Raw genomic sequence first — 25,540 nt, forward strand, 5'->3', positions numbered from 1 at the left:
TGCAACAAGTCGAGCCTTATGGCGATCAATCTCACCATCCGGCTCGCGTTTTAACTTGTAAACCCACTTTGTACGAATGGCCTTTTTTCCAAGAGGCAAATCACATAAAGTCCATGAGTCATTTTCTATAGGTGCATCATATTCTGATTGCATGGCAGCCATCCAATTTTTTGAATTTTGTGCTTCATCAAAAAGACAGAGGGTCCTCAACATCATGCAACCTAGACACGGCCAAAGCATAACAGTTTAAAGCATAAGATGCATGGCAAGAGCGTGAACAAGTACGACTAGACAAAGGTGCATCCAATTTACTGTCATGCAAAGTATGCACCAGCCATTTTGGAATACCTCTAGCCTGCTCATTTTCAGCCCTTTCCTCATCAAGTACATCATGTACATCTACATCAAAATAGGTTGATCTGTAACATTTTTGAAAACCCCCATAGGCTGTACATTTGCCTCATTGAATTTACATTCGAACTTCCACCACTGAAAAGAGGTAGCAAAGTGTCATAAATGTCCTGTGAGCTTACATTATTGTCTCTAGTACATGACAGCAATGACAGAACAAAATCTTCCACAAACACTACATCGCGTGAAACCAAAATACGCTTTGTTTGCGGATGATACAATCTGTAACCTTTGCTAACAATGTTAGGAAATAAGACATAGCTAAATAGATAATTGAGTAGATTACTTAATGGAGAGAGACAGATTTATATACACGAGATTATAGAGTAGAGAGAGAGAGAGAGAGTACACACGATATACGTGGTTCACCCAATGTGGGCTACGTCCACGGGAAAGCAGCCACTCAATGGCTTTAGTACTTCAAAACAAGAAGTAGTTTACAAAGGGATTATACCCCTAATGGAGCTCCCGCCTTGCTTCACTCTCACCACCTCACACTCACCTTGTTGCATCAACTTCACACTATGAAATGTGTGTAGAAATGGCCTCCTTTTATAGGCCAAAAGGGCTGCCCTCTCTTATGAGAGACAGCCATGTGTAGCCGCCCTTGTGCGAATAAGTCCAAATCGGACCCTCCAATCTGCCCATGTGTGGCCACCCTTGAGAAGACAAGTCCGCTTTTGAATTCAGCCACCGGCCATTGAATTCGGCCACCGGCCACCGGCCATTGACTTTCGACCACCGGCCATCGGCCATTGACTACCGGCCACCGGCCAACCGATCGGTTGTTTTCCGACCACTTTCCGGCTGCCGTCCGGCCATAATATTCCGGCGAAAAAGAATATTTCGGCGAAAAAAAAGTCTCGGGGGCCTCCGCTCCCGAGGCCTTTAAAGTTGCCCCTGATTCTTGTCCGTGAAAATTTTGGTTTCCGGTGAGTGATTTTCCTTCACGCACGATGGCTTCTCCTCATAATGGGGGCCTTACAAATGTGTGCTTTTACCACAGAAAATTACAAGGGTAAATCAGGCTCCATACTTAACAATCTCCCACTTGGAGACTGATCTCCAAACCAAACCTGTGACTGCTTTCCATTCTGGATTCTTATCCTTGAATGCCGATTGAAGATGAGCAAAAGCTCAACTTCTCCTTGTTGACCACCTTTGTAAACATGTCTGCAGGATTTTCACTTGTATGCACCTTTCCTAGCTTTAGTTGTCCCTCTTCCAAAAGAGTGCGTATGAAGTGATATCTCACCTCAATGTGCTTTGTCCTTGAATGAAAGGCTGAGTTCTTCGCAAGATGGATAGCGCTTTGGCTATCACTGTACAAGACACAATTTTCTTGTTTGAATCCAAGCTCTTCTAAGAATCTGTGAAGCCACAGAATTTCTTTGCTTGCCTCCGTCATTGCTACATACTCTGCTTCCGTGGTAGAAAGTGAAACCACTTTCTGCAGCTTTGAAGCCCAGCTTACTGCTGTGCCTCCAACCGTGAACACATAGCCAGTAGTTCTCCTTCGAGTATCTTTGTCACCTGCCATATCTGCATCAGCATACCCTTCTAGAAAAATATCAGTTCCTCCAAAATACAAAGCATTTGTTGTTGTCCCTTTTAGATACCTAAGTATCCACTTCACAGCTTGCCAATGCTCTTTACCTGGGTTGTCCATGAACCTACTCACAACTCCCACTGCATGTGCAATGTCTGGCCTTGTCCAGACCATAGCATACATTAGAGAACCTACCGCTGCAGCATATGGAACTTTAGACATATAGGCTATCTCCTCTTGTGTCTTTGGACACATATCCTTCGTTAGTTTAAAATGACCATCCAAAGGTGTAGAAACTGGTTTTGCATTTTGCATTGCAAAACTTTCTAGTACCTTCTTGATGTAATCTTCTTGAGATAGCTTTATTGTCTTCTTCGTCCTGTCCCTTGATATTTTCATACCAAGTATCCTCTTTGCAGCACCTAAATCTTTCATTGAAAAAGATTTGGACAGCTCCTCTTTTAGGTCTTTGATGTCCTGCATGTTAGCACTTGCAATCAACATGTCATCAACATACAACATTAGGATGATGAATTTCCCATCTCCCAAATTCTCCGTGTAGACGCAGTGATCCGAGTTGCATCTTGTGAATCCATGATCCAACATCCATCGATCAAACTTCAAGTACCATTATCTTGATGCTTGCTTTAAACCATACAAGCTCTTCTTTAATCTGCAAACCATTTTCTCCTTATCTTTTACTTCATACCCCTTTGGTTGAAGCATGTAGATTTCCTCCTCTAAGTCACCGTGAGGAAATTCCGTATTTACATCCATTTGCTCGAGATTTAGATCATGAGCAGCCACAAGGCTTAAGACAAGCCTAATTGAGTTCATTTTTACAACAGGAGAAAATATTTCATTGAAGTCAATACCTTTCTTTTGAGAAAAACCTTTTACCACAAGCCTAGACTTGTACCTTTTCTTCCCACCTTCTTCTTCCTTTAGCTTGTACACCCATTTGTTTTGAAGTGCCCGCTTACCTTTAGGCAACTCAACCAACTCCCATGTTTGGTTGCGATGTAGTGAGTCCATCTCCACTTGCATGCTCTTCATCCATTCTTCTTTGGATTCATGTTGCATAGCTTCTTCATATGATTCCGGCTCTCCAGAATCTGAGATCAAGAGATGGTTGAAGGAAGGAACAAACCTTTCTGGAGGTCTACTTGCTCTTGTAGATCTTCGGGGAATAGGTTGAGGCTCCTCATTTGGTTGACGTTGTTGCACATTGTCACCGTTTGCAGTCCTTGAGTCTTCACCGTCCTCAAGCTCCATGTACTCATCACCTGTTTCTTTTGTTTGTTTTCTTTCCAAGTAATCTTTGTACATATTTTGTTCGTTAAAAATTACATCCCTACTCCTTAAGATTTTACCATCTTCAGGATTCCATAGGAGATACCCAAAGTCTCCTTCTCCATAGCCAATGAAGAAACACTTTTTGAACTTTGCATCTAACTTTGATCTTAGGCTTCTATCTATGTGCATGAAAGCCTCACACCCAAACACTTTGATAAATGCATAATTCACCGGTTTACCTGTCCATGCCTCTTCTGGAACTCCCCCATCCAATGCCGTTGAGGGTGACCGATTGATTAAGTACACAGACGTACTTACAGCTTCCGCCCAAAGCTCAAGCGGTAGGCCTGCATGTAGCCGCATGCTTCGTGCTCGTTCCATGATTGTCCTGTTCATCCTTTCCGAAATCCCATTTTGTTGAGGTGTCCTTGGGGTTGTCCTTTGCCTCTGAATGCCATTGCTAGCACAAAAGCTTTCAAAAGCATGCCTGCAATATTCGCCTCCATTGTCGGATCTGAGGCATTTAACCTTGGTACCTGTTTCATTCTCCACAAAGGCTTTCCACCTTTGAAATATGGAAAATACATCGGATTTATTCTTCATGACATAAACCCATGTTTTTCTAGTCGCATCGTCTATGAATGTTACATAGTACAATGAGCCACCAAGTGATGGTGTACTTGTAGGACCCCAAACATCAGAATGAACCAACTCAAGTTTTTTATTTTTTCTTTCATTTCCTGATTTTTGAAATTTTACCCTCTTTTGTTTACCATAAACACAATCTTCACAGAACTCTAAGTCCACTTCTTTCAAACCTGGTAGAAGCTTCTTTGTTTGAAGGATTTGCATTCCTTTGGCACTTATATGCCCAAGTCGGTAGTGCCACACCGCACTGTCAACTTCTGTAGTTGCTGCACAAGCTGAAGGTTGCGTGCTAACAGTACACAAGTAAAGTGTACCAACTTTTTCACCCTTGGCAACCACCAAAGATCCCTTTGAGATCTTCCAATGTTTGTTTCCGAATGCAATGTTGTGACCTTCATCGTCCAATTGTCCTGTAGAGATCAAATTTTTGCGAAGAGAAGGAACATGCCTAACATCTTTAAGCTTCCATTCATTTCCGTTAGAAGTTTTGACAGAAACTGTACCTTTGCCGACAATCTCACAAGCTTCATCATCTCCCAAGTATACATACCCAAAATTACCTTTGGTGTAGTCTTGGAAATGTTGCTTGTGTGGTGTCGCATGGAATGAAGCCCTGGAATCTACTATCCAGGAATTAGACACATTGTCTAATGAGAGAATTAGAGCATCTTGCTCTACTTTACCTGCCACATTGACCTCCGATGTTGGCTTGTTGTCTTGAGACTCTGTCTCCTTCTTCTTCTTGGACCAGCAATCCTTCTTGACGTGGCCCTTCTTGCCGCAGTTCCAACATTCAAGAACTGACTTTGTGCGTGACTTGCTCCGCCTTGAGCGATCACGACCCTTTTGGTTTTTGAACCTCTCCTTAAGCCTTCCTCTTGTTTCCACTGATAGTGCAGCACTTGATGATTCTCCTGTGCTTCTCCTTCGCATTTCCTCGCTTAGGAGAACACCCACAACATCATCAAACTTAAGAGTATTTGTGCCAGAGATAGAATTACTTACAGCCATCACAAGGTTGTCCCAATTATCCGGTAGAGATGATAGTATAAGAAGAGCTCGCACTTCGTCATCGAAATTGATTTTCACTGATCGAAGTTGACTTATGTTTGTGTTAAAGTCATTTAGGTGTTCTGCAATTGAACCATTCTCTGCCATCTTTAGATTGAACAAGCGCTTCATAAGAAATACCTTATTGGATGCCGATGGTTTCTTGTAGAAGTCGTCAAGTGACTTCATCAAGTCCTCCGTGGTCTTCATCTCCAAAACATTGAAGGCCACCGTTGATGCCAACCTTAACCGGATTGTTCCCAGTGCCTTTCGATCAAGGACAATCCATGCTTCATATGCCATTGTTGCGGGCTTCTTCGCAAGACCGCCTAGTGGCAAATAGAGGTCCTTCTGGTAGAGATAGTCTTCATCTGCATCTTCCAATGTTGGTAGTTTTTGCCGTTGAACTTCTCAATCTTGAGCTTCCCTTCCTCCGCCATAACTCCCACTCAATTCAAGGAATCCTTTCCTTGAGATAATTTAGCTACGAGCAAACCTTGCTCTGATACCAGTTGTTAGGAAATAAGACGTAGCTAAATAGATAATTGAGTAGATTACTTAATGGAGAGAGACAGATTTATATACACGAGATTATAGAGTAGAGAGAGAGAGAGAGAGTACACACGATATACGTGGTTCACCCAATGTGGGCTACGTCCATGGGAAAGCAGCCACTCAATGGCTTTAGTACTTCAAAACAAGAAGTAGTTTACAAAGGGATTATACCCCTAATGGAGCTCCCGCCTTGCTTCACTCTCACCACCTCACACTCACCTTGTTTCATCAACTTCACACTATGAAATGTGTGTAGAAATGGCCTCCTTTTATAGGCCAAAAGGGCTGCCCTCTCTTATGAGAGACAGCCATGTGTAGCCTCCCTTGTGCGAATAAGTCCAAATCAGACCCTCCAATCTGCCCATGTGTGGCCGCCCTTGAGAAGACAAGTCCGCTTTTGAATTCAGCCACCGGCCATTGACTTCCGGCCACCGGCCATTGACTTCCGACCACCGGCCATCGGCCATTGACTACCGGCCACCGGCCAACCGACCGGTTGTTTTCCGACCACTTTCCGGCCGCCGTCCGGCCATAATATTCCGGCGAAAAAGAATATTTCGGCGAAAAAAAAGTCTCGGGGGCCTTCGCCCCCGAGGCCTTTAAAGTTGCCCCTGATTTTCCTTCACGCACGACGGCTTCTCCTCATAATGGGGGCCTTACAAATGTGAGCTTTTACCATAGAAAATTACAAGGGTAAATCAGGCTCCATACTTCACAAACAGCACTATAACCAACAAAAATACATTTGACAGCCTTATCATCCAATTTTCTGTGATTTGTTTGTGGCACCAAAGCATATGCCAAACAGCGAAAAACTCAATAGAAGGTTTTATATCATGCCATGCTTCATATGGAGTAATAGAATGTAAAGCTTTTGTAGGACACCTATTAAGTACATAAGTGGCACCCATGATGGCCTCAAGCCAAAAACAATGCGGCAAAGCTTGACTTTTGACCGTACATCGTGCCATTTTCGTAAGTGACCTATTTTTTCTCAGCAACACCATTTTATTGAGGCGTATAAGGCACTGTACATTGGTGTTTTATCCCACGACTAGCCAGAAATGCATTTAATTCATGAGACATATACTCCACCCCTTGATCGGAACGGAGGGTGCCCATAGTATATTTCGAGACATTTTCAGCTATAGGTAGAAATTGTTTGAAGCACATAAAAACTTCGAACTTCGCTTTAAGCTGAAATACCCATGCATGCCTGAAGTAATCATCAATGAAAGTCACGAAGTATAGGTAATTGCCCAAGGACGGAGTTTGCATGGGCCCACAAACATCACTATGCACAAGCTACAACCTGCATGTGGCCCTAACTGAACCATCCTTTGGAAACTTAGAACATTGCATTTTACCCAGAATACAGCCTTCACAAACATGTTTGGCATGTGCTTCAAGATGCGGCAAAGAAGCAACCATATCCGATTTGTGCAAACGCAGCAAACTTGCGAAATTCAGATGACCAAAATGTGCATGCCAAAGTTTTTGCATCTAAAATATCCCTTGAATCTGCAACTGCATTTGGAAAATTTCTCCACACTTGTCATACAAAGTGAGCTTATACAGCCCACGACACAAAAGGCCAGATGCAACAATTTCATCACCAAAACTGAGATCATGAATTGTACATCTATCATCCACAAATTTGACTACAAGTCCAAGTCTAGCAAGTGTGGATATAGACAAGAGATTCTTCTTGATCCCAGGTACATAAAGTGCATCAAGAAGTGTGAAGGAACTGGCACTTGCATTAGTAAGCACAATCTTTCCAACTCCCTAAACCGGATAAGAGGCATTGTTGGCACAAGTGACTGAATCCCCCCATGAGGGATAGACTCAAGAGAGGTGAACAATTCACGATGTGAGGTAATATGCTTTGTAGCACCACTGTCAAAATACCACACATGTGAATCTGCAGCAACCTACATGCATGCATCATGGAGAATATGATTGTAAGTGCACTCTGCATTAAAAGCCTATTCTGCATCAACAATAGCATCATAGTCTCCTTTCACAGAAGACTGAACAATGGCTGCATTTGTAGTGGAACTAGCATTTGCATTGGAACCACCCTCTTTCTTCTTGGCCTCTTTGGCCTTCAACTTAGAACACTACTTGATCAAGTGATCATTAGCTTTACAATAATGGCAATGCATCTTATTTTTGCCCTTATCACCACAATTTCCAGACGAATTGCTGTCAACGAAAGCATTAGGAACAGAAGTTTTGCCACTCGCAGCAGAACCATAAGAAGTGGCTGCATTGTTGTTACCACCCTTTCTTTGAGAAGCAATAAAAGGCTATTTAACTACATGCTGCTTAGTCCTGTTTTTTCTGGAAAGTGACTCTTGCAACAACAATGTGCATAATGCATCAAACTTGACAACTTCAGGATTTCCTTGGGTCATAAGTCTCCAAGTACTAGCAAAAGTCTGGTAAGGCATCAAGAACAGTCTGCACAAGGGAACTGTCTGAAATGACTTCACTTGCAAAAATTAGTTGCTCGTTGATATCCTTGACACAAGCAAGGAAAGTGTCCATATCATCTTCCTTATGCATAATCTTTGATTCCAACTCTTTACGCAGCAAAGCAATTTTAGCCTCATTGTGGCTTGCATAAAGACCTGCTAGAATATCCCAAGCCTGTTTTGCAGATTTTGTTGAACGAATGTGAGGAACAATGGAGCGCTTCATAGACAACGCAATCAATGCATGAGCTTGCGCATCCTTTACATCCCAACGAGTTTTTTCTACCGTAGGCAAAACAACTCTAATAGCAGCAATCCTTGCAGCAAGACCTACAACATCCTCAACATCGCCTACATCCTCAGAAGTAGGACGTACATCAATGCCTTGCACAATATTCTAGACACCCTTTGACACAAGAACATGTTGCATCATATAAGCTCAACCTATAATGCTCACACTCTCTAAATGCTCACACTCAACCTATAATGCTCACACTCTCTAAATCAAGACTAAAGGTACTCAAATTGCTACAGAACTCATAGGGCACACTCTACTTACCAAGAGGTCACTACCCTATAGACTCTAACCCGATATCTAGCATGTAACCACTTCGTACAGCACAATGTATGCAGAAAAATAGTGTATTACAGGTTATCATTTTTCATCACGTATGGTCCTAACATGTAGCTCTACTCACCGTGAATCCATCGATATAAAGAACTCGAAACAAACACATGGTGTCGTACTGTGGCACGTACATAGTGTGAAATAAAAACATTCACCTCACTTTTGACACTTCTCGATGCATGGAAAAGAAAAGAAATAATGTACATATTGTGATATATACTAAAGCGACTACTGCAGTCGCTATCATGTAGATACCTATTCGGGGAATCGTGGCCCTGGATGTGGTGTCTTTGTGCGCTCTCCTACTTGATAAGATTCTTAATTTGGTTTCACAATTTACATGTTCCAATTGTTTCATGGTGACACACTCATTTTGCCTATAAAGTCTAATGCAGGCAAAAACTCTCGAAATTAGCAGCCAACTAATGTCGTTGCAAAATTGCATGGAAAGTGACCCACAATGATATATTGATGAAAAATGATGCAAATCTATGTTTTTTATGCTTATACAAGTGATTCCACAAATTTACGTATTTTTTTTACTCCATTTGGGATCTTTCGCATCAAAAATTGCATTTTTTGGATCAAAAATGAGCTGAAAATGACCTAGTTTTGGTCCAAAGTGGAAAAATGGCCCAAAAATTGACACATCAGCTCATATTGCCATGGGGAAGACAGAGAGGGCTGATTTTTACAAAAAAAAACTGCAATTTTCTTCTATTGTGCAGCAATAGCTTCCATGGTTGCCCAATCTTTTTTGTGTTGCAGTCCCGCCTCTTTGCAATCTTGTATCTGAGCTTGTGAGGGAGTGAATTCGGGTTTCCCCTTATCAAAATGGTGTGTGGGCTTCAACTTAGAAGCTCTTAAATCTCTACAAAATCAGAAAATCATCACCGTGAAGGTGGAAGCTCGTGCATTCCTTTCAACTGTTTGAAGGTACGACTATGTAATTGGGGGCGAGGCTACATGATACCATGAAAGAGATTTGGGTTTTGATTGAGATTTGTGCTTGTATGAACATTGAGATTTCATGGCTAAAACTTAAGTGTTTTTAAATTGTCTTTTTAAGTGAAATTGAATGTGATAGGGTGATCCTCTCATCATAATCTCAACTACGAAAACAAGCAAATTCCATGCACAATAGGACAGAGGGTTTGTGACTTTGATGTCACAAACGCTCTTAGATTTTCAGTCATCCTTAAAAAGAGGATTGGTGATTTTACATAAACACTTTTTCTTAAAGTGTTTGTGACTCTCATCATGAACTCTCACAGCCAGAGGTCCTGCCACCTTCCCAGCTAGACTGCACTCATTCCGACATTTTTGGTGAACCCGACGCGAAGCAGCTGGGGTGAGGATTTGTGATGAAGTAAATTTGGATGTAGATGATGTGATTTTAGAAAGGGATAGAAAATAGAGTCAAACAAAATTCAGCTAACCAAAGTGATGTAGATGGAAGAAACAGTGGGGATTGCATTGGGTGCAGTGTATGAGAAATGTAATGTCTTTGAGGGTTATGACCCAAGAGGCTTTCTTGAGTGCTATGCAATGGAGATGAGGGTTCAAGAGGTTCCTGAAAGATTGATGATTATGTCCTTTCAACAGTTGGTGGCTCCAGATTTCTATCAACAAGTACAAGAGATTGCAAAGGTATGTGGAGACAACTAGGATTCTTTTCCAAATTCTTTTACACAAGAAACCTTGGGCTTTATGGAATGGGAAATGGAGCGCATTGCTTCTACAAAAGTGGATGTTGTGCATGATGTTAAAAGTAACAAGTTGATACAAGTAGCATGTTGTACAATTAATCACAATAAAATCAAGGAAAGCTGGAAGCTATAATAGATGAGTGCCTTCTACAAGACAAAACATTCTTACATGCAAAAGATGAGGATGTAGTCAAAGTTGTTTATGCAAAACTTGGTGTTTCAGTTTTGGCACATGATCATTGTGCTTCCTTGTGTGATGCTATGGAGTTTGCACATAGACCTATGGTTGAAGATACTATGGATGGTACTCAATCTGCAAAAGATGCTTATGTGAGCTCAATTTTTATTGGGGATTCATTGGAATGGATTCCTTTTTGTGATGCTTATTATGGTGCTTTTTGTGAATTGGTTATGCAAAAATTGTCATGTTGTGAAGAAAAGGATGATAAAGATGTTGTAAAGCATGTGGTAGAGCATGGATCTAGCCAAGCAGATGTAAACATGCAAAATGGTATGACCCAGGATGACATAGAGTATTGTGATTTGGAAGTTGGTTCATGCTTCAAAGAGGTTCACAAATCTCCAAATGAAGGTAATACTTTTTGTGATTCCAATGCTCTTCGATGTGATACACATGCTTGTGGATTGGTGGATGAGATGTATCTCAAAGTTGTATGCTCTTGTTTAGAGGGGATGCAAGTTGATATGCAACCACCCACTCCTACTAATAGTGGAAGGGTTAAGATGATGAAATGGAGAAAAAAAATTGACTTCTATCTTTGTGAAGCATACTGATATTTGTGAGATTGAAGTACAAAGGTACTTGAAACAAGGTGTGATGGTAGAGAAAAAGTGTGAATGGAATATGGCCTATGTGCATACCACATGTGATGATGATCCACTACAACATGGGATATGCTCTCAAGAGGGTCCCATTGAAGAGGATGTTATGTATCTATTGGATGAATCTTTGGATGGTTTCCATGTCACATACAACAAGGGATTTAAAATATATCAATCATGTCATGAATTGGGACAACAAGAACAAGAGGACATGGAGCTTATGGGGAGCTTATGGCTCTTATAGATGATGCTTTGGACGAATTTCAAGCTTCTTATGATAGGGGTTTCCAAAAGTACGATGAGGTATGTGACCTACAGAAAGAAGGAGATGAGCATGAGGTAGATCTTATGATATTCTTGGATGAGGTCCTACATGATTTCATGCCTACAAGAGAAGTTATGCATGTAGCTTATGAGGCACCAAATGAGGTAATGGATAAAATGGAGCTTGATGATTCAAGAATGAATGATGAATTTTTGGATACTAGAGGGACTGAGGCAAACTCACCACAAATTCATATGTGGAACTTCTTGATGTTACCATATGACCCAGGAGGATATTATAATGATTATGGTCTTTGTTGGTGTAATTATATCCCCTTTGATAGAGGGAAATGCTTTTATGTTCTTGATGTATGTCCCTGTAACTTTATGCCTATCAATCCAGGGAATGCATTATTATCATATGGTTGTGCTCTTATAACAAAAATATTGTATGCTTTCCTTTTGATCCAAGTGGGAACTATGTGCTTATTGTGTCTCTCATTGGATGTCTACAATCGAGGTGTATACAAACAAAGAAGCAATCAAGTTGGCACATCCCAGAGGATGTGCAAGTTCAGAGGGGGTGGATGTCGTACCATGGCACGTGCATAGTGTGAAATAAAAATATTCACCTCACTTTTGACACTTCTCAATGCATGGAAAGAAAAGCATTAATATACATATTGTGATATATACTAAAACGACTATTGCAATCGCTATCATGTACGTACCTATCCGAGGAATCGTGGCCCTGGATGTGGTGTCTTTGCGTGATTTCTACCTGATAAGATGATTAATTTGGTTTGAGATTTAAGGCCAATGACCATAACGAACCATAACCATAACTTAAAACTATAACCATAACCGACCAGTACGAAGTACGAAGAAAACACTAGACAAGTACGAAGCGTCGATATTTTGGCGCCTTCATAAATTGGTTGACGTGCCAACTTCCTCAACATGTCTTCAGGAGATAGGCGTACGGCTTCTGGTGCTGCTTCGTTAGCGTTCTCCTCGCTTGTCTAGAAGAAGGCATCCAGCATCTCCTCCATGCTGTCGTCTTCTGTCTGTGAGTCCTTTTCTGCTTCCATCCTTAGCTCTATATTGGTCGGACCTTCACGCATAATCCTTTTTCTCTCTCTCTCTCGCATGTAGGTGCTATGTCGCAAAAATCAATGTCCGTTCCGTAAGAGTCGTATCGTAGATTCTGTACGGTTTCTTTAGCAAACTCTCCATACTTGTGTACATGCTCATTACATATCCTACGCTTGCGCAGGCTTTGATGCTTGCAGAGCGTGCACGAGCATGCAATCTTTTCCTCCATGTTAGTTGATGATGTTGCCATCTACAATGATTATGAATGTTGTTTTAATATATATACTCCTCACAATGTAAACTACCTCGTATTCTCTAGTCTTGCCCAATCTTCGTACACCTCGGTCCAGAGGTGTACGGAGATCAGGACCACCGGGTCAAAATCTCGTCTTTATTGATCAAATCCTATATGGATAGACACATACGTGCACTCCCAGGTGTACATGGCACTGCATGTAGCGGGCAAAACCCCTTTGCCTCTTTTAGTTCCATAGTTTCTTCAACATCCTACGGCTACCTACCGCTTGTGTAGTTGACGTTAATTCAAACCCATTGACCTACGGCTTGGCATACACGCTCTTGACATTCCCTAAAGACTACCTAATCGTCTACGGATGGTTTCAGAAGGCATAGAAGCCATTTCCTAAGTTCGTTTGCGTTTTTCCGTAGAAAAACGCAACCGGATTTGACCTACGGCTTGTGTATTTGGCGTTTCTTCTATCTGTTTGACCTATGGCTTTCCATACGCGCTCTTGACATTGCCTAAAGACTACCTAATCATCTACGGATGGTTTCAGAAGGCATAGAAGCCATTTCCGAAGTCCGTTTGCGTTTTTCCGTAGAAAAACGCAACCGTATTTGACCTACGGCTTGTGTATTTGGCGTTTCTTTGATCCGTTTGACCTACAGCTTGCCATACGCGCTCTTGACATTGCCTAAAGACTACCTATTCGTCTACGGATGGTTTCAGAAGGCATAGAAGCCATTTCCAAAGTCCGTTTGCATTTTTTCGTAGAAAAACGCAACCGGATTTGACCTACGGCTTGTGTATTTGGCGTTTCTTCTATCCGTTTGACCTATGGCTTGCCATACGCGCTCTTGACATTCCCTAAAGACTACATAATCGTCTACAGATGGTTTCAAAAGGCATAGAAAACATTTCCGAAGTCCGTTTGCGTTTTTCCGTAGAAAAATGCAACCGGATTTGACCTACGGCTTGTGTATTTGGCGTTTCTTCTATCCGTTTGATCTACGGCTTTCCATTCATGCTCTTGACATGGCCTAAAGACTACCTAATCTTCTACGGATGATTTCAGAAGACATAGAAGCCATTTCCGAAGTCCGTTTGCGTTTTTTCGTAGAAAAACGCAACCAAATTTGACCTACGGCTTGTATATTTGGCGTTTCTTTGATCCGTTTGACCTACGGCTTGCCATACGCACTCTTGAAATTGCCTAAAGACTACTTAATCGTCTACGGATGGTTTCAGAAGGCATAGAAGCCATTTCCGAAATCCGTTTGCGTTTTTCCGTAGAAAACCGCAACCGGATTTGACCTACGGATTGTGTATTTGGCGTTTCTTTGATCCGTTTGACTTACAGCTTGCCATACGCGCTCTTGACATTGCCTAAAGACTACCTATTCATCTACGGATGGTTTCAGAAGACATAGAAGCCATTTCCGAAGTACGTTTGCATTCTTCCGTAGAAAAACGCAACCGGATTTGACCTACGGCTTGTGTATTTGGCATTTCTTCTATCCGTTTGACCTATGGCTTGCCATACGCGCTCTTGACATTGCCTAAAGACTACATAATCGTCTACGGATGGTTTCAAAAGGCATAGAAGACATTTCCGAAGTCCGTTTGCGTTTTTCCGTAGAAAAACGCAACCGGATTTGACCTACGGCTTGTGTATTTGGCGTTTCTTCTATCCGTTTGACCTACGGCTTGCCATACGTGCTCTTGACATGGCCTAAAGACTACCTAATCGTCTACGGATGGTTTCAGAAGACATAGAAACCATTTTCGAAGTCCGTTTACGTTTTTTCGTAGAAAAACGGAACCAAATTTGACCTACGGCTTGTATATTTGGTGTTTCTTTGATCCGTTTGATCTACGGCTTGCCATATGCGCTCTTGGAATTGCCTAAAGACTACCTAATCGTCTACAGATGGTTTCAGAAGGCATAGAAGCCATTTTCGAAGTCCGTTTGCGTTTTTCCGTAGAAAAACACAACCGGATTTGACCTACGGATTGTGTATTTGGCGTTTCTTTGATCCGTTTGACCTACAGCTTGCCATACGCGCTCTTGACATTGCCTAAAGACTACCTATTCTTCTACGGATGGTTTCAGAAGGCATAGAAGCCATTTCCGAAGTCCGTTTGCATTTTTCCGTAGAAAAACGCAACCGGATTTGACCAACGGCTTGTGTATTTGGCGTTTCTTCTATTCGTTTGACCTACGGCTTGCCATACCCGCTCTTGACATTGCCTAAAGACTACCTAATCGTCTACGGATGGTTTCAAAAGGTATATAAGCCATTTCCGAAGTTTGTTTGCGTTTTTCCGTAGAAAAACGCAACCGGATTTGACCTACGGCTTGTGTATTTGGCGTTTCTTTGATCCGTTTGACCTACGGCTTGCCATACGCGCTCTTGACATTGCCTAAAGACTACCTAATCGTCTATGGATGGTTTCAGAAGGCATAGAAGCCATTTCCGAAGTTTGTTTGCATTTTTTCGTAAAAAAACGCAACCGAATTTGACCTACGGCTTGTGTATCTGATGTTTCTTTGATCCGTTTGACCTACGGCCTGCCATATGCGCTCTTGACATTGCCTTAAGACTACCTAATCATCTAGTGATGGTTTCAGAAGGCATAGAAGCCATTTACGAAGTCCGTTTGCGTTTTTCCGTAGAAAAACGCAACCGGATTTGACCTACAGCTTGTGTATTTGGCGTTTCTTTGATCCGTTTTACCTAAGGCTTGCCATACGCGCTCTTGACATTGCCTAAAGACTACCTAATCGTTTACAGATGGTTTCAGAAGGCATAGAAGAAATTTCCGAAGTCCGTTTGCGTTTTTTCGTAGAAAAACGCAACCGGATTTGACCTACAGCTTGTGTATTTGGCGTTTCTTTGATCCGTTTGACCTACGGCTTGCCATACGCGCTCATGAAATTTCTTAAAGACTACCTTATCGTCTACGAATGGTTTCAGAAGGCATAGAAGCCATTTCCGAAGTCCGTTTGTGTTTTCCGTAGAAAAATGCAACCTGATTTTACCTACGGCTTGTGTATTTGGTGTTTATTCTATCCGTTTGACCTACGGCTTGCCATACGCGCTCTTGACATTACCTAAAGACTACAGACTTCGAAAATGGCTTCTATGCCTTCTGAAACCATCCGTACAAAAACGCAACCGAATTTGATCTACGGCTTATGTATTTGGCGTTTCTTCAATCCGTTAGACCTACGGCTTGTCATACGCGCTCATGACATTGCCTAAAGACTACCTAATCGTTTATGAATGGTTTCAGAAGGCATGGAAGCAATTTCCGAAGTCCGTTTGCATTTTTCCGTAGAAAAACGCAACTGGATTTGACCAACGGCTTGTGTATTTGGCGTATTTTCTACCTGTTTGACCTACGGCTTGCCATACGCGCTATTGACATTGCCTAAACACTACCTAATCGTCTACGGATAGTTTTCGAAGGCATAGAAGCCATTTTCGAAGTCTGTTTGCGTTTTTTCATAGAAAACGCAACCGGATTTGACCTAAGGTTTGTGTATTTGACGTTAATTCAAACCCATTGACCTACGGCTTGCCATGCGTGCTCTTGACATTGCTTAAAGACTACCTAATCATCTACGGATGGTTTCAGAAGGCATAGAAGCCATTTTCGAAGTCCGTTTGCGTTTTTTCGTAGAAAAACGCAACCAGATTTGACCTTCGGCTTGTGTATTTGACATTAATTCAAACCCATTGACCTACGGCTTGCCATACGCGCTATTGACATTGCCTAAAAACTACCTAATCGTCTACGGATGGTTTCAGAAGGCATAGAAGCCATTTTCGAAGTCCATTTGTGTTTTTCCGTAGAAAAACGCAATCGGATTTGTCCTACGGCTTGTGTATTTGGCGTTTATTCAAACCCATTGACCTACGGCTTGCCAAACGCGCTATTGACATTGCCTAAAGACTACCTAATCGTCTACGGATGGTTTCAGAAGGCATAGAAGCCATTTTCGAAGTCTGTTTGCGTTTTTCCGTAGAAAAACGCAATCGGATTTGACTTACGGCTTGTGTATTGGACGTTAATTCAAACCCATTGACCTACGACTTTCCATACGCGCTATTTACATTGCTTAAAGACTACCTAATCATCTACGGATGGTTTCAAAAGGCATAGAAGCCATTTCCAAAGTCCGTTTGCGTTTTTCCGTAGAAAAACTCAACCGGAGTTAATCTACGGCTTGTGTATTTGGCGTTTCTTTGATCCGTTTGACCTACGGCTTGCCATAGGCGCTCTTGACATTGCCAAAAGACTACCTAATCGTCTACGGATGGTTTCAAAAGGCATAGAAGCCATTTCCGAAGTCCGTTTGTGTTTTTCCGTAGAAAAACGCAACCGGATTTGACCTACGGCTTGTGTATTTGTTGTTTCTTTTATCCGTTTGACCTACGGCTTGCCATACGCGCTATTGACATTGCCTAAAGACTACCTAATCATCTACGGATGGTTTCAAAAGGCATAGAAGCCATTTTCAAAGTCCGTTTGCGTTTTTTCGTAGAAAAATGCAACCAAATTTGACCTACGGCTTGTGTATTTGCTGTTTCTTCTATCCGTTTGACCAACGGCTTGCCATACGCGCTATTGACATTTCCAAAGGACTACCTAATCATCTACGGATGGTTTTAGAAGGCATAGAAGCCATTTCCAAAGTCCGTTTACGTTTTTCCATAGAAAAACGCAACTGGATTTGACCTACGGCTTGTGTATTTGACGTTTCTTCTATCCGTTAGACCTACGGCTTGCCATACGTGCTCTTGACATTGCCTAAAGACTACCTAATCGTCTATGGATTGTTTCAGAAGGCATAGAAACCATTTCCGAAGTCCGTTTGTATTTTTCCGTAGAAAAACGCAATCGGATTTGACCTACGGCTTGTGTATTTGGCGTTTCTTCTATCCGTTAGACCTACGGCTTGCCATACGCGCTCTTGACATTGTCTAAAGACTACCTCATCGTCTACGGATGGTTTCAGAAGGCATAAAAGCCATTTCCGAAGTCCGTTTGTGTTTTTTCGTAGAAAAACGCAACCGGATTTGACCTACGGCTTGTGTATTTGGCATTTCTTTGATCTGTTTGACCTACGGCTTGCCATACGCGCTCTTGACATTGCCTAAAGACTACCTAATCGTCTACGGATGGTTTTAGAAGGCATAGAAGCCATTTTCGAAGTCCGTTTGCGTTTTTCCGTAGAAAAACGCAATCGGATTTCACCAACGGCTTGTGTATTTGGCGTTTATTCTATCTGTTTGACCTACGGCTTGCCATACGCGCTATTGACATTGCCTAAAGACTACCTAATCGTCCAAGGATGGTTTCAGAAGGCATAGAAGCCATTTCCGAAGTCCATTTGCGTTTTTTCGTAGAAAAACGCAACCGGATTTGACCTACGGCTTGTGTATTTGGCGTTTCTTTGATCCGTTTGACGTACGGCTTACCATACGCGCTCTATACATTGCCTAAAGACTACCTTATCGTCTACGGATGGTTTCAGAAGGCATAGAAAACATTTTCGAAGTCCGTTTGCGTTTTTCCGTAGAAAAACGCAACCGGATTTGACCTACGGCTTGTGTATTTGACGTTTCTTCTATCCGTTTGACCTACGGCTTGCCATACGCGCTATTGACATTGCCTAAAGACTACCTAATCGTCTACGGATGGTTTCAGAAGGCATAGAAGCCATTTCTGAAGTCCGTTTGCATTTTTCCGTTAAAAAACACAACCGGATTTGACCTACGGCTTGTGTATTTGGCGTTTCTTCTATCCGTTTGACCTACAGCTTTCCATACGCGCTCTGGACATTGCCTAAAGACTACCTAGTCATCTACGGATGGTTTCAGAAGGCATAGAAGCCATTTCCGAAGTCCATTTACGTTTTTTCGTAGAAAAACGCAACCAGATTTGACCTACGGCTTGTGTATTTGACGTTAATTCAAACCCATTGACCTACGGCTTGCAATACGCGCTATTGACATTGCTTTAAGACTACCTTATAATGAACTACGGATGGTTTCAGCTAGCTGTTTTTGCTGCTTAGTCCACACCCAGTAGTTTAGGATTCCATAATATGTTATTTTGTCATTTTGTTATTCTAACCTAGTATCAGTCTACCACATTGTAACTTTCTGATCTCATGGGTCACTTTGGCCTTTTGAAGAGTTAACATAATATTTTATTTCATTTCTTTCTTTAATTTTAATTTTTTACGCAAACCATAACGCTCTCTCTCTCTCTCTCTCTCTCTCTCTCTCTCTCTCTCTCTCTCTCTCTCTCTCTCTCTCTCTCTCTCTCTCTCTCTCTCTCTCTCTAGTTTTAATTTCCTACGCACATTTTTCGCTCTCTTTAATTTCCTACACGTACACACACTTCTCTCTCTCTCTCTCTCTCTCTCTCTCTCTCTCTCTCTCTCTCTCTCTCTCTCTCTCTCTCTCTCTTTAATTTCCTACACGCACGCACACTTCTCTCTTTCTCTCTCTTTCCTACACACACACACTTCTCTCTCTCTCTTTCCTACACACACACACCGCTCTCTATCTCTCTCTTTAATTTCCTACACGCACACACACTTCTCTCTTTCTCTCTCTATCTCTCTCTTTCCTACACACACACACTTCTCTCTCTCTCTCTCTCTCTCTCTCTCTCTCTCTCTCTCTCTCTCTCTCTCTCTCTCTCTCTCTCTCTCTTTTCTACACACACACACCGCTCTCTCTCTCTTTCTCTTTCTTACACACACACACACCGCTCTCTCTCTCTCTTTCCTACACAAACACACACACACACACCGCTCTCTCTCTCTCTCTCTTTCCTACATATACACACACACACCACTCTCTCTCTCTCTCTTTCTCTTTCCTACACACACACCGCTCTCTCTCTCTCTTTCCTACACAAACACACACACACACACTGCTCTCTCTCTCTCTTTCCTACATACACACACACACCGCTCTCTCTCTATCTCTTTCCTACACACACACACACGATGTGGGGAGAGAGAGAGAGAGAGGGGTTAGGGGGCGGAAGAGTGCCATAATACCTCGCAGCAGGTTTCGGCCAAGATCTGAGAACGCGCGCGTTGAGGGCGAAAATGGCCCCTTCGCGCGGGTTCGGCTTTTTTTTTCCCCAAATTACTTCCGTCGATACCTGCGTCGATATACGTGTGGGAAAAATGACCTTTCGACGCGTATATCCACGGTCATATCGACGGGCATATCGACGCGTATATCGATGGACGGTAAGTACATCGATATGAACGTGGAAAGGCACGGGCGTCGATATATAAAGCGTCGATAACTTTGGGTTATGTTCTAGTGTGAGGAAGTGAATTAGGGTTTCTTCTTATCAAAATGGTGTGTGGGCTTCAACTTAGAAGCTCTTAAATCTCTCAAAAATCAAAAAATTGTCGCCGTGAAGGTGGAAGCTCGTGCATTCTTTCAACTGTTTGATTTTACGACTATGTGATTGGGGGCGAGGCTACATGATACCATGAATGAGGTTTGGGTTTTGATCGAAATTTGTGCTTGTATGAGCATTGAGGTTTCATGGCTGAAACTTTATAGTGTTTTTAAATGGTCTTTTTCATTGAAATTGAATGTGATTTGGTGATCCTCTCATCATAATCTCAACTACGAAAACAAGCAAATTCCATGCATCATAGGAAAGAGGATTTGTGACTTTGTTGTCACGAACGCTCTTAGATTTTCAGTCATCCTTAGAAAGAGGGTAGGTGATTTTACCTAAGTGCTTTTTCTTCGAGTGTTTCTGACTCTCATCATGAACTCTCACAGCCAAAGTTCATGCACCTTCCCAGCTAGAGACCGCACTCATGCTAACGACGATCTGCAAGAAAACTCACTCAGAAGCTCGTGGGAGCTCGCCTTGCGACGCAGCCGAAACTTCGCAAGCTTGGCGTTGGAGCATAGCCCTCATCATTGTGAATTTTTTGGTGGTGTCGGCTTTGCAATGGATACTCTGTAATACGCATAGCAAAGGGATAAGACCTCTCTCTCTCTCTCTCTCTCTCTCTCTCTCTCTCTCTCTCTCTCTCTCTCTCTCTCTCTCTCTCTCTCTCTCTCAGTCTCTCAGTTACGCAGACACGGCATAGTGAATGCAATAGTCTGATTAATTTGAAAGTTGTTTTAGGCCGGTGACAAAAATTGGCTTATAGGCAATCCTCTTTAGAGGCTCGTTCCCACCAAAAATGATCTCTTACCCTTCACAAAATTTCCTTGCTTCTCATCAAATTAAATAACACAAAAGTGGTGTAGCTTTCTTGTGTTCGGTTGTCTACACTCCCCCACTCCATGTCCATGTTGTCCTTGACATGACGGGTCTTTGTCTTTGTAGGCTCTTCAGTTAAATCTTTGCTTGATAGAATCTTGGTGGCTTAATCATCTTCAAGTATGATTCATATCTTATATTGCTGATGCTCACCGTTGGCCCAAAAACATTTCTTTTGTGAGTGAAAAAGCCTATATAAAATTCCTCTTCACAGGCCTGAATGTGATAGCTTGGTAGGAACATCAATCTTTGGTAGAAATGATGTAGCACTTGTGACGATGGTTGGGTGGAGAGGTTGTAAGCTAGCTTGAGGAGGGTGTTGCCCGTTGACAGTAGAATTGAGTCCGTAGCTTTATGCGGCGTGAACACTTTGATGCAGGCTAACAATGTTTTGCATATTTTTCTAAGCATTACACATGTCAAGTCAGAAGAGCCAATGAAAAGCTTAATGGTGCCCGTGAGCGTTTTCACCATATAAGTTCCACTTGTCCTCTCTCCTTCTTTGGGTGGTGGAAGCTTAGGATAATTAAGCCAATTGGGATGTTTCTCCAGTAATCTGGAGTGATCCCTCCAGGTTCTCATTCTTGGCACACTGCAAAAGGAAACATCAGCCCGCACTGATTTTGGTGCAACACCCAGACATACAAGGTATGTTGGGTACTTTTAGAGCCAATCTTTTCTCCATTTGGGCTGTGAGTCTAATATTCTTTTGGATACCTCTTAATCTTTGATATCATCATCAAAGAGAGGTGTTGTCTACTCTATCTTGATGCACTTCTTCATTGTAAGCACTTCATACTTAATTAAAGGGTAGGGTAGGGATGGCTGCATCCATTCCTCTCTGATCACATTTGTATCAATCTTTAGGACTCCTATAGAGTGTAGCATCCGTTGCTCCCATTCTATTGCGGCTTTAGCACTATCTTCAGTGGCTTTCTGTATTAAACTAAGGAGGCGGGTCTCTTCTTCTTCCACAGTAAGCACATGTCCTTCTTCTTTGGATCTGTGGAGGCATCTCCGCCAGTACGAGTTCTTCTGAACGTTCTGGGAGCTCTATAGGCTCTTGTTGGGCATTGACTCTAGAGTTTCTTGGATCCGGGTCTATAGGTTAACCCCGTGCGTGCCCACTCTACCTCTTGTCTTAGATCTACTAGTTGTTGTTGCACCACCTCATCTCTTCTTGTTGCCTCTTCTGCATTGTTGAGCAGTAGCTCCTCCATAGTCCAATTGTTCCTTTAGCTCATCGTTCTCTTTCTGGAGCTCTTGTTGTTGTGCTTTTAATCTTTCTTCCACTGCCAAAGACCCTTCCACAATGTGGATTCTTTGTCTTTTCTCTAAATTTAATTCCCTTTGTAGAGCTACGATCTGGGTTTCCAAGGCTTGTACAACCTAGTTATCTGCTCTTGCGCTTGCTCCAGCGGCTCTGGGGTTCCTCTCAGCCTTTGTATGGTAATCTCTTGGAACTCTAATTTGTCTTTCAGCTCCATAATCTCGTCTCTAGCTGATTTCAGCTCATTCTCAGTCTTGTCTTTTTACTCTTGTAGCTTTACAATTTCCTTTGACACTTCGGCTATTTGTAGTGTGAGGGTGTCTCTTTCAGCCTCAGCTTCTTGTAGTGTTTTCCTTTGTGCTTCCTGCTCTCTCTCAGGACTTTTTTCTCTCTAAATATATCTTTGCAGTGCTCTTTCAAGGTTGTTGTGCTCTTTCATCATGTTCTCCTCTTCTAAGCATACTGTACTCTTCAACTACAGAGAGGGATCTTGTTCTGATTTGGTCTAAAATCTGTTGGGGAGCTCTAACATCTTCTTCAGGAGCTGCCACCACACTCATTTGTTGCAAGCCCTGGTAGTGGTCGAGCTAAGGGGACTCAGTGGCCCATGCTTAACAGTACTCCTATTGAAGGGGGACACCATGGTCTCTCTAGGAGTCTCCATTACAGTACTGTCGGGACTGGCACCATCCCTGGTTACCTCGGGCAATGATATATGCACTTCAGGTGCCCTTTCTTGTGTACTTCGGTCCTTAGACTTCTCCTCATCTTTGTCTTCTTTATTTAATGTCCATGATAGGTTAGATGTATCGTAAACAGCCTCAGAAGCATCCTTGGCGGATGTGTACCTTGCTTTGAGGAGATCTTCATAAGTGCATCTTCTGGTCTTTTCAGTTTCTTCTAGCATTGGCTCAGGTTCTGATTTCATCTTTGGTAGATCCATTTGTTGGGATGTTGGGGGTTTCGGTCTTGGTGGTCGGTTGAATTCAGGGGGAGATGTTGGTGGTGTCTCACTTCCTCCCTTAGCCTTGGTATGTCCTTCTTATTTTTCTTTCTTTGCTTCTCTTGTTTTTGGTTGATCTTGTAGCTTCTTCTTAATGTCTTGGACTTCCTCAGCGGTGAATGGCTCTAGATTTTGTTGTTCAATCACCCGCTTGGTCTCTTCATAGGCCTTGATATAGTGGTCAAATTGTTCCTCCACAAGTCGAGAGGAAGTGCCGCCCATTTTCTTTGGGTCTGGCACCCAATACTCTTTGAAATCCCCTTTCAGTGTGCTCGCTCAGTCTTGAACTTCTCTATTAACCTTTCAATACGGGCCACCTTCTGATTGTTAGTTTCTTTTGGTCTTTCCTCCTTGGTCATTACAATTTTTCCCTTTTTCTCTGGTGGCTCCTTTACCTTTTCTTCTTGCACTTTCTCAAGCTTTCTTCGAAGCCGTGTAACTTGCAGGTTAAAAAAATAGGGTCAAAAAATGGTTTTTTTTATATGCATATATGTTGCGAAAAAGTTTCAAGCCAATTTTTTGCCCTTTTTTTGCTGATGTGGCCACACTCCTTTACTCCCTTAACTTTCAAAAAGCTAGAGAGAGAAAGGGACCTCCTAGGTCCACATCCTACATGTGCCTTAAAAAAAGGCTAGAAAAGCCTATTCAAAACTAGCTTCTAGAATGCCCTTGTCCCCTTAACCCTACACAACATTAACCTTAGTCCCTAAAAATTAGGATTCCTTACAAGTCCCATGCAAAGTCCATATTTTTCCTAATGTGGCAATTGGGAAATCCCCAAATTCACTAATATGGTGTTACCAACCATTTTGGCATACCTCTAGCTTGCTCATTCTCATCCATTTCCACATCATGTACATCTACATCAGAAATAGTTTGATCCGTAGCATTTTTTGAAACCCCAATAGGCTGTACATTTACCTCATTATAATTTACATTCAAGTTTTCACCGTTGAAAAGAGAAAGCAAACTATCATAAATGTCCTATGAGCAACATCTCGTGAAACCAAGATACGTTTTGTTTGCGGATGGTACAACTAACCTTTCCTTTTAGTACTATAACCAACAAAAATGCATCCACTAGCCTTATTGTCCAATTTTTTGCGTTGCGCTAGTGACACCAAAGTATAAGCCGAACAGCCAAAAACGAGCCAAAAACACGCATGTGATCAATAGATGGATTCTTAATATGCCATGCTTCATAAGGATTCATAGACTGTAAATCTTTTATAGGACACTTATTAAGTACATAAGTAGCATATTGATAGCCTCGAGCCAAAATGAATGTGGAAAAGCTTGACCCTTGACCATACATCGTGCCCTTTCCATAATAAACCTATTTTTTCTTTCACAGCAACACCATTTTGCTAAGGTGTATATGGAACTGTACATTGGTGTTTTATCCCACGACTAGCTAGAAATGCATAAAACTCATGAGACATATACTCCCCCCCTTGATCTGAACGGAGTTTAGAGACATTTTCAACCATAGCCAGAAATTTCTTGAAGCACATAAACACTTCGGACTTAGCTTTAAGCGGATACACCCATACATGCCTGGAGTAATCATCAATGAAATTCATGAAGTAAAGATAATTTCGCAAGGATAGAGTTTGTATAGGCCCACAAACATCACTATGCACAAGCTGCAATCTGCACGTAGCCCTAATTGAACCATCCTTTGGAAACTTCAAACATTGCATCTTACCCAAAACATGTAGCCTTCACAAACATGCTTCATAGGTGCTTCAAGAGGTGGCAAAGAAGCAACCATATCATATTTTTGCAAATGTAGCAAATTGGCAACATTCAGATGCCCAAAACATGCATGCCAAAGTTTTGCATCGAAAAGAACCTTTGAATCCACAATTGCATTTGAAAAATTCTTCCCACACTTGTCATACAAAGTGAGCTTATACATCCCATATCACAAATTTCCAAATGCAACAATTTCATCACCAAAATTGAGTCATGAATTGTAAATTTTGCAACAAGACCAAAGTGTAGCAAGTGCAGATACAAACAAAAGGTTCTTTTCTATCCCACGTACATAAAGTGCATCAACAAGTGTGAAAGAACTAATGTTCACAGTAGTCATCTCACAATCTTTCCAACTCCCTTGACCGGATAAGAGGCATTGTTGGCACAAGCGATTGTATTCCCATGA

At 42.0% G+C, this 25,540-nt stretch overlaps 1 pseudogene; it reads left to right on the plus strand.

Annotated features, from left to right (window-relative positions):
• The first annotated feature begins 10,827 nt into the window (after positions 1-10,827).
• Positions 10,828-12,045, plus strand: LOC147440543 (uncharacterized; annotated as a pseudogene).
• Positions 12,046-25,540: the final 13,495 nt, after the last annotated feature.

Source organism: Adiantum capillus-veneris, chromosome 15 (genome assembly GCF_014529385.1).
Source record: "Adiantum capillus-veneris isolate H3 chromosome 15, ASM1452938v2, whole genome shotgun sequence".
Taxonomy (NCBI): Eukaryota; Viridiplantae; Streptophyta; class Polypodiopsida; order Polypodiales; family Pteridaceae; genus Adiantum; species Adiantum capillus-veneris.